The sequence below is a fragment of the Protopterus annectens genome, chromosome 1.part2 (assembly GCF_019279795.1).
Source record: "Protopterus annectens isolate FY-2018-M chromosome 1.part2, PAN1.0, whole genome shotgun sequence".
Lineage (NCBI taxonomy): Eukaryota > Metazoa > Chordata > Ceratodontiformes > Protopteridae > Protopterus > Protopterus annectens.
Genome location: NC_056727.1, coordinates 415,193,435 through 415,206,828, shown reverse-complemented (window position 1 = coordinate 415,206,828; position 13,394 = coordinate 415,193,435).

The following is a 13,394-nucleotide window of genomic DNA, read 5'->3' as shown; positions in this document are numbered from 1 at the left end:
GGAATTAGCAGTATGCAGGAGGTGCTACAGGATCCTATTTATGTATCAGGACAGACCTGCACCCTTGAATAAATTAACTGTTTGACTATATTTTGATAGCATATGGGAATGAGTGTAACTCATGAGATAGGAATAGTATATTATAAGATTGAAACACATGGGAAGGTCAGATATCTAGGATGCTTAATTAAGCACAAAATAAGGAAAATGTTAGAAATGAGTAACTGCAGATCCCTGCTGTACAGGAGTTGCAAAGTTTTGTGTAAAGTAAAACAATGAAAATTATTTGACATGAGAGGAAGAAAGCAGAGCAGATGGAGTGAAGAAAGGAAAATAAGAAATATTTGGAAAATGGAAAAGGGAGGATCATTTCCAAGCATGGATGTCAGCAAACCATCTGATCTCAATGGTCCTAAATTAATGTGTAAGCTGCTTGCATGGTATAAAGTGGGAGGGCCATCTGTGAGATGGCTTTAGGGAGTATGTAATGATAATAGGGCAGCTGCAATGACTAACGTGAGAATTAAGAATACTGTTGGCAGAAAGAACAAGAGTCATGCAATGCTGTACTATGAGGTATGAGATATAAGATATGTTATGGACCCTAGGCACATAAGGGATGCAATCATTAGCTTACATGGGAAATTGTTAGTATTAAGGTTACAGGCAAATGAAGGTAAGAATAAGGAAAGGTAGGAAGGAAAATTGATTTTCTTGGGGATAAAGGGATAGAAATCATAAAGATAGTACTTGCAGGAAGATGATGTGGGTTAGAGAAAAAGAAGGGGAAGAAAATTATGGAGGTCTGCAGCAAATGCAAGCTGTCAGTAGGAAGGCAAAATCAGTCCTAAAAATAATATGTTTATAAATACGCAAACTTATGTTGTTTGGGTATTTGTTGGTCCTGAAGCTCACAAAACTGTAATTGTGGATTTTGCTTTTTGTTTCTACTATCTGAGTCACCACACTAAACTGAGAGAAAGAAAGAGTTGTGAAAGAAATGTCCCTATAATGCAATGGTCAGTGAGTTAGTAATTCAGTGCATGAGTTTAGGAAATAAGTCAGAAAAAGAAGTTACTAGTGAAAATATCAGTGAATTTATATGCATCATGGTAGAAACACTTGAAATTGAGGAAGTTACAATAGTAGAAAAAGTGATGTCAACAAAGAAGCTGAGACATGTTTACTCCTTCATCGTTTATGAAGATGTTTATCTAAATGGTCCAGTAGTCTTGTAATACTGAGAAGATCAGCAGAACACTAGAGTTTAAAGATTTGCAGTGTCTCGGTCTGATTCCCTTAGTCTCAATGTTTAGGTGGTGTGGATCTAAACAAATCGTTTGTTAGGCAGTACTCCTGGGTTACCTCTGAAAACAGGCTTTCCTGCCCAGTGGGCTCACCCTGTTTGCAGATAAATAAAATTAGCTAATAACACAGCCAGCAAATCTCTCTTATCACACATTATAGCTAAAACTTGGAATAATCTCCATCCATCTGTGACTTCTTCATCTAATACCACTCAATTCAAAAACTCCCTTAAGGCCCACCTTACAAGTTCTTGGCTCCGTCCATGTATTACATAGTCCAAAAATCTGGTACCTCTGCAACTTTCTCCTACCTCTCTTTGTACATGCCCCAGTAAGCATGGTTCCTCCAAATGTTATCCATGGAAAAACATGTACCTGTTAAAATCTGTCTGTTTCTCACTGCAAACAAAATGTACATATATAAATATTTTACTGATTGGAATTGTCTGTACTGTTTTTTTCTTGCTTTTCCCTTCTTTCTAGATGCTACTAGTATAAAAAATACTACTTCCTACACTTTGTATAATATGTATATTGCTGTAAATGTGTTGTTTTAATGTACGTGGAGCTTTTCTCCCTGGGCCTCCACTGTAAATGGACCTCGTCCAGTCGGACCATCCAGGTAGACAAAATTAAAATTAAATAAATAAATAAATAAATAAAATTAATTGGCATAGCACAATGGAGTAATTCCATACTTTGGGCCATATACCCAGCAATCTTTGCTGCCCATAATGTAGAAAGCCTCACCAGTAGAGACTAAGATCAATTCATCAAATCCTAGGCTTAAACTGATAAAGTATCAGCTGCTCATCATGAGAAACCTGTATTATCAAGTGAAGTGAAATGATTAAGGCAAGCAGTTTAGGCACAAAGCCAAAAATAGTGAGGTAGAGAGTACCAAAACCAAGGACAATTTTAAAATATTACTCTAATTCAGTTAGAAAGTTTATAGAACACCAAGTTTTGCATCAACACACATTTTTTGGAAGATTGCAATCCATAGTGATTTACCAGAAAATCAAAAACTTAACTAGGGGCAAGGCAAAAATATGAGGCAAAATCCAGGATGTTCTGAAAAGCAAGCACACTTCAGGTCTGATAGTTCTGAATTATTTAGTGGTTAGAGAATGCTGAGAAAGATGAAAGCAAAAACTGTAGCAATTTAGTATGTTCGTTGCCATCATTAAAACTCCTTAAATGAGATAGTGGGCTCCAAATACATACTCAAGGTGAAATTGCCTTCATGTCAGTAGCATGAATGAAAAAACAGATGAACAGCAAAATGCTGAATGCTGTTTTCCATAGGAAATCATTGCAGGTACAGTTTCTAAGTGTTCACTGGCAATGATTCCCTTATACAGGGATACTTCTCCTGTCTGTGAGTTAGTAAGACTGTGGAGCTGGTAGATATAAATTTGGAGGTGTAATAGGCTTTCCTCTATCCACATCAGGGGTGTAGGGATACTTGTGCCCATGCAAAAAAGAGCGAAAAATTACTTTTTCATCCTTTTGACTTTTGTACATTTTCTGCATCCTTTCAGCACATTGACTTTCAGGAAGTCAGGGTTTCATAGTATATGATATAGTTGGTACAAATGCTGAAAATTTTCAGCTTTTTTAGAAATGAATATCCAATGTAATCCTCGCATTACCAATAAATTGCATTATCTGCTATTCATTGACATTTTCCATAAGTTGCTCAGAGCCTTGGTGTCTCTATGAGTTTCAAGTTTCTGAATTCTGAGTGTGAAATAATGTGTTGCCACTATGCAAATCTTTTACGAGTAGCTCGATCTGTCTTGCTCAGTGGTATACAGTTTAAAGCTAAAGTCACATGCCATCTCATGAGAAAGAGGTGGTGAGTTGCATGGGAGCTGTGGAGAGGGCGACTGAGGAGGACTGATGGCTTGTCTGCTCTTCATAATTTGGGAACCTTTCTGGTACAAATGGTATTAATACACAGTATGACGTGGAAGGCACGTGAAAAATGTGGTACTGCTTTTAGTAGTATCATTCATTCTCCAATTACTGGTTAATCAATTTCAGGGTTACACGAGAGCTGAATCTTATTTAGATGCTAAATTGATGCAAGGCAGAGAAACTAATACTGAATGAGATGCCAGTCAATAATAAAATGCATGTACATGCATGTGTGCATGCACAAACACAGACAATTTCACATTCTCTCTGTAACACTCAGCATGCACACCATTGGGCTTGTCAATCCACCTACAAAAGTCTTGGGATGTGGGAGGAAGCTGAAGCATGCGGTAACAATCTGTGTAATCACATAGACATGGAGACTTTACAAAGAAAGCATCTCATCCATGGACCAAACTGAAAATCCAAAAGCTGTGAGGCAGCATTGTTAATGTCTTCATCTCTGTACCACTCTGAGTAGTTGAAGAAAACTATTCTGCAAGGAATAGATTTAGTTAATACGATGAACTGAATGTCATGTGTCACAATCTGTCAAGAAAATTATCCAGCACAAAGGCACTGCTTTACAATGAAGAGAGTTTATATTGGGCAAAATTACACTGCTTTTTAAACTGGAATATTTTTTCTTGCTTCTGAAATAAAACTTTATACTGTAGAGATCAAGCAGTCCTTGCCAAAGAAAGGGGAAGAAGGATACAAGTGCTGCTGGGTGGTTCAAATGTGTTATTTTTTAGAGTTTTGATTCGTAATAGGACACATTTGGACTACAACCTCCTAGGGAGCCTCAAAATTAAGGGAGACCTCCCTAGTATCTACATAACCAACACAGGCACTCCAAAAACAGCAGGAGACCAAGTAAGCATGCATCAATTGCAGGGATGCAAAGCAGCAGTGAGGCAGACTACAAGAAGAGTGAATTAATAAAGAATGGTGACAGAAAAAAGGCCTGACGCCTAGAAATGTCCCCAGATGAGTTGGTGTGATTTGAAAAAAATGACTCAGTAGTAGAAATTAGGATGACAGTGGCACAGAGGGAATTATATATACATAAAGAAAAAAAGAAATTTGAAGTTTTGCTTACCCCCTTTTAAGCCTTTTTTATTGTTTCAAGCTTCCAAGCATTTCAGACTGTGAAATTAGCAGTGCTGACACATAATATTCATAGTTCTGACAACTAGTCACAGTGTGTGGCAACACAGAATTTATTCCAAATTGATTAGCGTTAATACAGCTTTCATCTCAGAAGTTATTCTGAGCATGTAGTTTTCATTTGATAATCTTGGATCCTTCCCAAACATGAGGGGTCTGTCTACAGTTCATAAAAAAGCAGTATAAATAGAGTAATGTATATCTTTTGTTGATGCATTACAAATGTTTGTATTTATTTTTTCTTTTCCCTAACAATGCATGTGTTATGAGAGCTATGAAAATGAATACTAGCTTAAAATTAAATAAAACAGGAGAGCATCTTTGTCGGAGCATTAATAAAATTAGAATAAAATGCTGGTCCAAGTAGGGCAATTAAAGAAAACTGCTACAGTTTAAAACAGATGTTTGCTATCTTCCTGTGAAATGGTCTGCATTTTGAGATTATTAAGAAAGTCCAAATGTAATATTAAAACAAGATTTGGTACAAAAATTGTATCAGGTGAATGATTACAAATGCATGTCAGCTTCTTGTACAAGAAAGAGGTAATTGTGATTTGTAATGAAGCAGTGCTGAGAGCAGAAAATCAAATATGATTCATGATTCAAAGTCACCCTCACTTTTGAAATCAGAGTTATGCTGTATTGCTGGATTATGTGTAAAATGGCAATGCGACATCATAATGGGACTAGAAATGGTTTAGAATCTGTAGCCTGCAAACCTCAAAGTTAGTTATAGACATGCTGTAAGAAACCATAATAAACTAGTGCCAGATTATTTTTGTAACAGACACATAGCAAGACATATTTCAGCTTATAAAATTCACTAAGCCCACCTAGGATCTAAAGCCGTATATTGAATTGCAATTCTGTACACTTAAATACGTCAAAGAGAATTAATTCCCCAGTGTTTAGAACAACAAACTGAGGGAATTTCATGCAAAGAAGCTGAATCCACATTATTCCCATCACACCCATACAAAATCAATTTGAAGAATATGACATTTTGAGGTAAATTATTTTTAAAACTGCAGCAATAACAACAGAATGAAACGACTATATGATAAAACTCTCCTTGCACTAACTTTTCATTATACTTTGTTCATCAAATTGTATGCACCTCAGTGAATTAGAAAAAACATAATAATAATTCCAGCTCTGCCATACTTGGTATTTTTCCAGCACTCTAGACCCTCATAATTTCAGGTTTCCTTCCAGTTATTGTTTTAATATGATTTTCTTATGTCTGCCATCTTGGATGCTTAAATCTGCAGCAATTATTTATTTCTTCCAAGGTATCTGACAGTATGGTAACATAGTTTTCTCCTAATCTGCACAGGAACTTCATTGCATAATTCCTGGCCAAAGCTAATATAAGTTTTTAGTTTTTGCTATGCATATATCTGTGAGGTATGTAAATGTTTGTTCATAAGCATTTTGTTGAGCCCTTTTGGTCAGAATTGATTCGCAGAAATATTGCGTTTGAACAAAATGACATTTGATCCAATGCAGTAGCTGTAGATAGCTGTACAAGTCAGTGGCCTTAGAATTTAGAGATGAGGTTTGGTCTAAGATGAATAGTGACATTTTTTTGTTTGTTTCCATAAAGGTTATGTTTACGTAGGGCAAGGCTTATGGTTAGGTTATGGTTTGGTGACTAAATAATGTTTATGGTTAGTGTTAGTTTTAGGTATAAAGCTAGGGCTAGTGATAAGGTTAGGTTTAAGGGGCATGCAATACGTTGTACCCAGTGTATAAGGTTTGCCATGAGAAGTACAGTGGATTATCCTGTGATATTGGGTCCATTTTTGATAACTGTCTTCTGACAAAATATTTTTGCCTTTTTGTCTTTTTCAACTACTTGGATTCAAGTTACTTGCAATGAGTTTGTTTTTTGAGATGTCCTACTCTCTAATTTTCTCAGTGCTATTTACCTCAGTATTGTTTAAGAGTATATATACTTAACATGCCCTATATCTTTCTTTATTGGGTCTCTGATTTGGACTATGCATCATTTTTCTAGATCTGTCTGAACAGACTATAGATTGCGTCATTCTACAAATGCTGTCTTTAGACTTTAGCACAGTAATTTTTCACAAGACATACACTGTTTACTGCAAGTTCTATTCCTGCCATTGTGTCTGTTTATCCTATTAACCCTCCTTCTCTGCTACCATGCCAACTGTGAGGGGATGTGTATGTGTATATATGTATGTGTATATATATATATATATATATATATATATATATATATATATATATGTGTGTGTGTGTGTGTGAGTATATTTGTATTTGTGTGTGTGTGTGTGTGTGTGTGTGTGTGTGTGTATATGTTTGTTGACATTTTCTCATTGGTTGACATGTATGCCACTACCACCAATCATCCTGTACTACAGCCGTGATTTCTGTGTCAAATGTCCAAAGGCTTGATTTATTTTGATTACACTAAACCTTGCTTATCACATTGCTAATGACTCCTGAAGTTTCATTGGACTTTTTGAAACGTCGATACTGTAATATAGACCCAGCATCATATCACTCTTTTTCTGATAAGGAAACATATTTCTGCACTTTACTACATGTTGTAACTATAAAGGATTACTACAGGATCACATGAATATTTAACATACTTCAAATACGTAAGGGACCCACTAAAGTCACAAAAGGCATTAGCAAAAGACTAAATCCAACAAGCAGCAAACAGCACATATAAGCAAGCTATGGCTGACTATCAAATAACATCCTGTTATTCGGTGTAATTACAGTAAGCACTTTTGTCTCGTATAGCTTCAGAGAATCAGTCTGGCGTTTGTTGGTTATGGGATACTCTAAACGTATCCGAGAAGCATATACATTTAGGATTAATTGAATGACTGTGTCATACAACTATTTCAGAGTCTTTGTCTGTATGGCTTTTTTGACAAATCACTGATGACAGTCTTGGAATATTGTGGGAAATAATCAGCATTTTCTAGCGGAACATATAGAATGAAGTGATCTTTTTCTACCAGATAAATGTTAGGAAGCTGGATCAGATATCTGTGGTTTCTGCAATATATCAACCAGTGAGGAGTACATATCAGGCAGGGTCTGTACATTTCTGCTGGTTGCATTATAACTGGTGGTTTCCATTACCCAAATTCTTGCTAGAAATGCTCACTGCTCCCTAAAACAGAGAAGGTAGTGACTGTGACCTCAGTGAGACTGACAACTTTGATCTGCTTGCATTTTCCCTCATATGTTCCAAACTTGCAACTTTGTAATACTAACTGCTGTATTGCATGTGGCAAAAGGGAATGTAATCTTCAGCCTTTCCGGGTTTGTGTTAATGATTTGAAATTATCAACTTGTCTTCCATTCATTAGACACCTAGGATTGTAGAATCATATAAAATATCTAGTCTTAGACCTCCCCCCCCATAGAGGGATAGGCACCTCATGCCCAGGACAAATTTGTGATTACCCTTCCAACTACCGAGGTTCCATATGAAAGAAGATAGTATAGTACTGCTTAGATTATATGAAAGGGGGCTGCTATGTCATAAACATGTGCTGTGTGGCAATCCTATCTCTCCATCTTGTTTTATTCATCTTCTTGTGAAGATTTAGGTTCCTGGTGTTGCTAATTGTTGGACTATTTATATCTAGGACCATCTTCCTAGCAACATGGAAGACAAGTTAGAGATCTTCCCTAATGAGGCTATAATAGGCTGAATGGTGGGATAGTGCCTCCAGTCTTTCTTGCATACCACTAAACTGTCCAGATTTTCATAGGATATTCAGAATCTTTACAAATATTTAGTCTGTTCCTTATAAAAGTTGTGGTTTTCTGGAAAATCACTGAGGATTGAAGTCACTAAATAATAACATTTATTCGAGTTTCAGACTTCACATCCTTCAGAAAATGCATTCTAACACAAAACCTCTTAGTGAAACAACTTTCAAAGTTTATAAGAGCAACATTTAAAACCTGTCTCTATTTCTAGACCTTTATCCAACCCATTATTGTATGCTTTGTTCAGACTTTTTGCCCTAAGAGATTGAGCAGTATGTTTCCTTGTAGATTCCATTTTTTAAGCCAGTGATCGTAGGTTCATAGATTCATAGGTACTTACTAGGGTATTGTATGTTAAGTACAAATAACCCACAGATGCGAAGACCATTTGCATGCTCCCATTATCCATTAGGGATAAGGGGCCTAACCAGGGGTGAATTTGTGGTTAGTTAGGGATGTTTGGGCTCTTTCTAGTTATTTTATATATCTGGTGAGATACATTCCAAATGGGGAATTCTACTCAACAAACGGCCTTATCAATGCTGATTTAAAGAAAAAAATGACCAATTTAGATCTGGGAGATATTTTCTTGGCAATCAGTAGCACTTAGCAGGTGGATTTCCTAACTACTGTTATCACATGATGATCAAAAGAGAGGGAATTAACAACCCATGTTCCAAGGTCCCTAACAAAATTCTCATTTTGAAGTTAATTATTGTTTATCTTGGAAAGAGAGGCTGTCTACCAAATGTGACAATATTATACTTATTTGTATTTAATATGAGTCCATTTTCAGTATACCAGGTATTTATGAGTGTACGTTAATGCTTAAGGGTTAGGATGTCAGAAGGCAACTTGACAATGACTTCCAGTTTGCTGTCATGTACAGAATTAGTTAGCTAGAATTCTTGGTCTGTGGTCTGGAGATCCAAAATGTAAATGCTTTACTGAAAAGGTTACAGCACTGAGCCCTCAGGGCCATCACTATTCATTTCATATTCTCTGATGCGACACCTACCAACTGCTCTGTGTGGTTCTGTCTTTTAGCCAATGTACTATCCATCTTACCATGCAGGGATCATTTTTTTAACTGTTAAGCTTACTAACTATAGCAGCATAGGGGATGTTGTCACATGCCTTGGCCAGGGCAAGATATGGTGTAAGGACAGCATGACTACTGTCCATAGTCTGTGTTACCCTTTAAAATAAGTTAACCAGATTCATGAGACAGAATCTAGCCTTGACAAAGGAAAACTGCTGCTTGTCTAGTCTAATGAGATGTTTGACATCAGAGTTTATCAGAGCAATTATAATATGCTCTATGGATATGTAAATTATACTCATCAGGCTGATGGGCCTATTATTCCTGTGGCCAGATATTTGCCCTTTCTGTCTTTATATATTTGTTATTTGTCATTTGTTAAATGGGTATGTGAATTGGTACTAAAACCCATTTCAAACCCCCATTCCATTATGCAGACCCAAAGAATAATCCTATTATACAATTTGATGACATAAGGATATATAGATTTGGTGATGAGAGCGCAAACAGTATGAATGCACAACACACACACACACACACACACACACACACACACACACACACATACATATATATTACATATTATATGATTTTGTGTGTGTGTGTGTGTGTGTGTGTGTGTGTGTGTGTGTGTGTGTGTGTGTGTGTGTGTGTGTAAATTATGTCAAATGCATATATACACTATAAATGTACTGTTTTCAAATTGTCCCAAGTCAGGCACTTGTATCTGTTTTATTTTATTTAAATTAATTTGATTTTGGAGTTTAAATCTCTGATTGATGCATATTACCCCTGCGGAGTTTGCATTCCTTATACCAAAACGGTTAACAGGTTTAATAAAAATATGGGTGAGACTGCTGTTATTTATCTTTTTTTTTTTTTCTTATTTAAAGCATCATCATAATTTCTTGGCTCCTCGAATATTTGCATCTCAATCATCATTATTTATCACCAACATCATCATCAACAAACACATTTTTCCCATTTTCTATATGGGGTCAGGGAGTCCACATTAGCAGTCACCATGTCTCTTTCTCAAATTAGAGCCTGTCTTCTACCTTCTCTTACAGCCATGCTTGACTGTCACAAGTCTTTTCTCATAAAATCCATCCATCCCTTTCTTGGAACTTACTTGTTTTCTCTGGCCTTCTTGCTGTTTATCCCAAATTTTCTGTACCATATGGTTTTCTGGTTTCCTTCACATATTACCAAACCACCATCATCTGCTCTCTTTGATGTTTTCTACAGTTGGGACTATTTTGGGAGCTGCTCCAATACCATAATTTCCTTGTCCCACAGTGCACATTCTGCCACCATTTTATGTACTTCTCCATTACGTCTACCTTCCTCAACTGCACTGCCTTCCCAACCAAGGTTTCTGTACCATACATTAGTGCTTGATGCACCACTGTTTTGTACAGCTTTTGTTTTAGCTTCTTTGACATGCTTCTGTTATACACAACCCTTGACACTCTGTGCCAGCTGATGGTAGCCCTTCTGAGTCTAGCTTTGACATGGTCATTCAAGATTCTTTTCTCCTCAACCATTCCTCCCAGATACTTGCAGGTGTTAACTTATTCCACTATTTTCCCTTCTGTCTCAATTTCCATCTTCTTCTGATTTCTCCCATTTGCTGCCATGACAACTGCCCTGTCTGTACTCAGTTTCATCCCACGTGTCTTTAGTTTTACATTCCATTCCCTTATCATTTGCTGAAGTTCCTGCTCAAAGTCTGCTTGTAATGCCACATCATCTGTATACAGCAGCTTTGTTTACCTGTCCACTCTGATCTGTTTACTTAAGTAGTTATTCAACAGCATGAACAGAGGTGGACTCAGAGCTGAAACCTGATGTACATGCACACCCACACCCACTGGGAACCCTCTGTGCATCATTAGTATTCAGAACTTTCAAGGAAAACTACACATTGGAACTCAAATAAATTGTTTTTATTGTATTTTTGTTTTCTGAATTAGTTTAATGCATCAAAGTCATTCTGAGTGGTTCTTATAATTTTGAATAGTTTTTTCCACAAAATGGCTATCTTGGGGCCTGCCATATGATTGCAATCTTGTTTAACTGCTTTCATACTATATCTCCTTCAGAAAATATATTTCAACTTCCCTTTATTTTATCCATGATAGACATAAAGAGGTGATATTGTTTTCCTATTTCATTGACATACTGCATATTGCATTAATGCAAGTTACAGGTATTACACATCTTCGGTAACAGAAGTGTTTTCACTTTTCTCGGAATGGCCAACAAGCATATTTATTTCAGAGCTTTTATTATGGTCTTCTCAGAGTTAAACAGGTCCAGCCAAAGAAAGTTGCTGGCTTTTTAAGGATGTCAATTTATAGTTCTGCAAGATCAGCCAAATTTAATTCTACTCATAAATGATGATGTGTATATTAAATATATTCATATCATTGTCAGCATATTTCTTCTTATTGCAAACATCCCACTAACATCCTTCAATGCAGGTCTAGATGACACATTTATGCAACAGACACCTCAGTCATGGCCTGTCCTTACCAAGGTTCCAATTGAAAAGTATCAGGGTGAAGTTGCATTTATGCCCGAGTACTTTGTTGTGGATAATTTTGAACAGTTTTGCAAAGTTTTCATGGTTATAGTTCATGCTGTTTAATAAAATGTTAAAATGTTAAAAAAGAAGACAATAAGCAATGACTGAAGCCATGCCCCAGTATATTTGTACAGATCATTAACAGGAGAAAAATGGATGACCCAGAGTATTTAACCAATTTCAAACCCTAAAAAGAATTACAAATCAAAAAACTGATCAAAGAGTAGATGACTAATTTTATTCCATACCGTTGAATGACTTGGATAATTCTGCAACAACATCCCTAACAGAAGATGCAGGTCTCTGCTGTAAACTTACTAGGATCACAAAGACATTATCTAGATATCCTAAGAAGATCCTTGCAATGGTCAAATTTACGACAAAGGAGTACAGGCTGTTAGAAACTGAGCAATAACATATGTTATAGAAAACTCTTATAAGAAAGGCATATACTGCACAATTACAGCAATAATAAAATGGTAATACTGGATATTTGCTCAGAATACTTAAGATTCAATGACTATAATACCATCCCAGCTGTACATATTTGAGAATGAATCATGCAATGTATAATACAAGCAAAAATAGTCCTGACAATGCATTGTATTTATTTTCTTTACTAGGTCTGAATGCTAAGGGAGAGGAGTGTAATGCTTGAGCACTGAAATAAGTATGTATATGTACGCATGCTCCTCTCTGTGCACAGCTATAACATCTGAGTAATAAGTAATGCTCTTGTGTATCACATTCTTAGTCTAGTTTTTTGTTGTGTATTGGCAACATAATTATATGCTGTACAAACACAGCAGATGTAACAAATAGGGATTCCAAATTTTGGTTCAGGGTTATTAGTAAGTATTAAAAGTTATGAACATGTATTTAATTTTATAACAATTTACTAACAGCTATTATTTTCTTGCCCAAATGTCCATCAAGCCTTCTGGGAACCTTTTACCTCAAAAGTCTGCAATGGACACATTTATTGCACAAGTCTTCCTCAAATGTATTTGTATACAATACCAACAAAATCATCAGTAAGGGTGAACTTGCACACTACTATTGCTAAAAATTTGAGGCACTGAGATAAAATGTAATCAACAGTTTGACTGTTTTGTAAAACCCAATGAACAAGCCTATTCTGAAGCCTCTTCTCTGATTCAAACCTGAAAACTGAAGCAGCATGTTTGGCAAATGTCTGGTTCAGTCTCACCCAACATTCATGAAGAAAGTAATTGGAAGAAGCTGCACATAACAACCGATCAGCTAAGGTAACATAGAAGATAATGAGTGACTTTTGTCTTTCCAGCTGCAACAAACAAATCTGATGGTAATGGCTGTTGCTGAAGAGAACTCTTACTCATTCACAAATGCAATGGTAGAATTAAAAGCAGCTTTATGGACGTCAATCTGTTCCACAACAGAAATAGAGCATGTTGGAGGGATAGATATGTAATACAGAGAATAACTTTTCTGATGAGCCATCTTCTACTCCAAATAAAGCAAAATACTACTTTACTCTATTCAAGAGTAAGTTGAATGGACGGATGGGAAAACACAAATTCACTGCCAGTTTAGCACTCTTGTCCCTCAT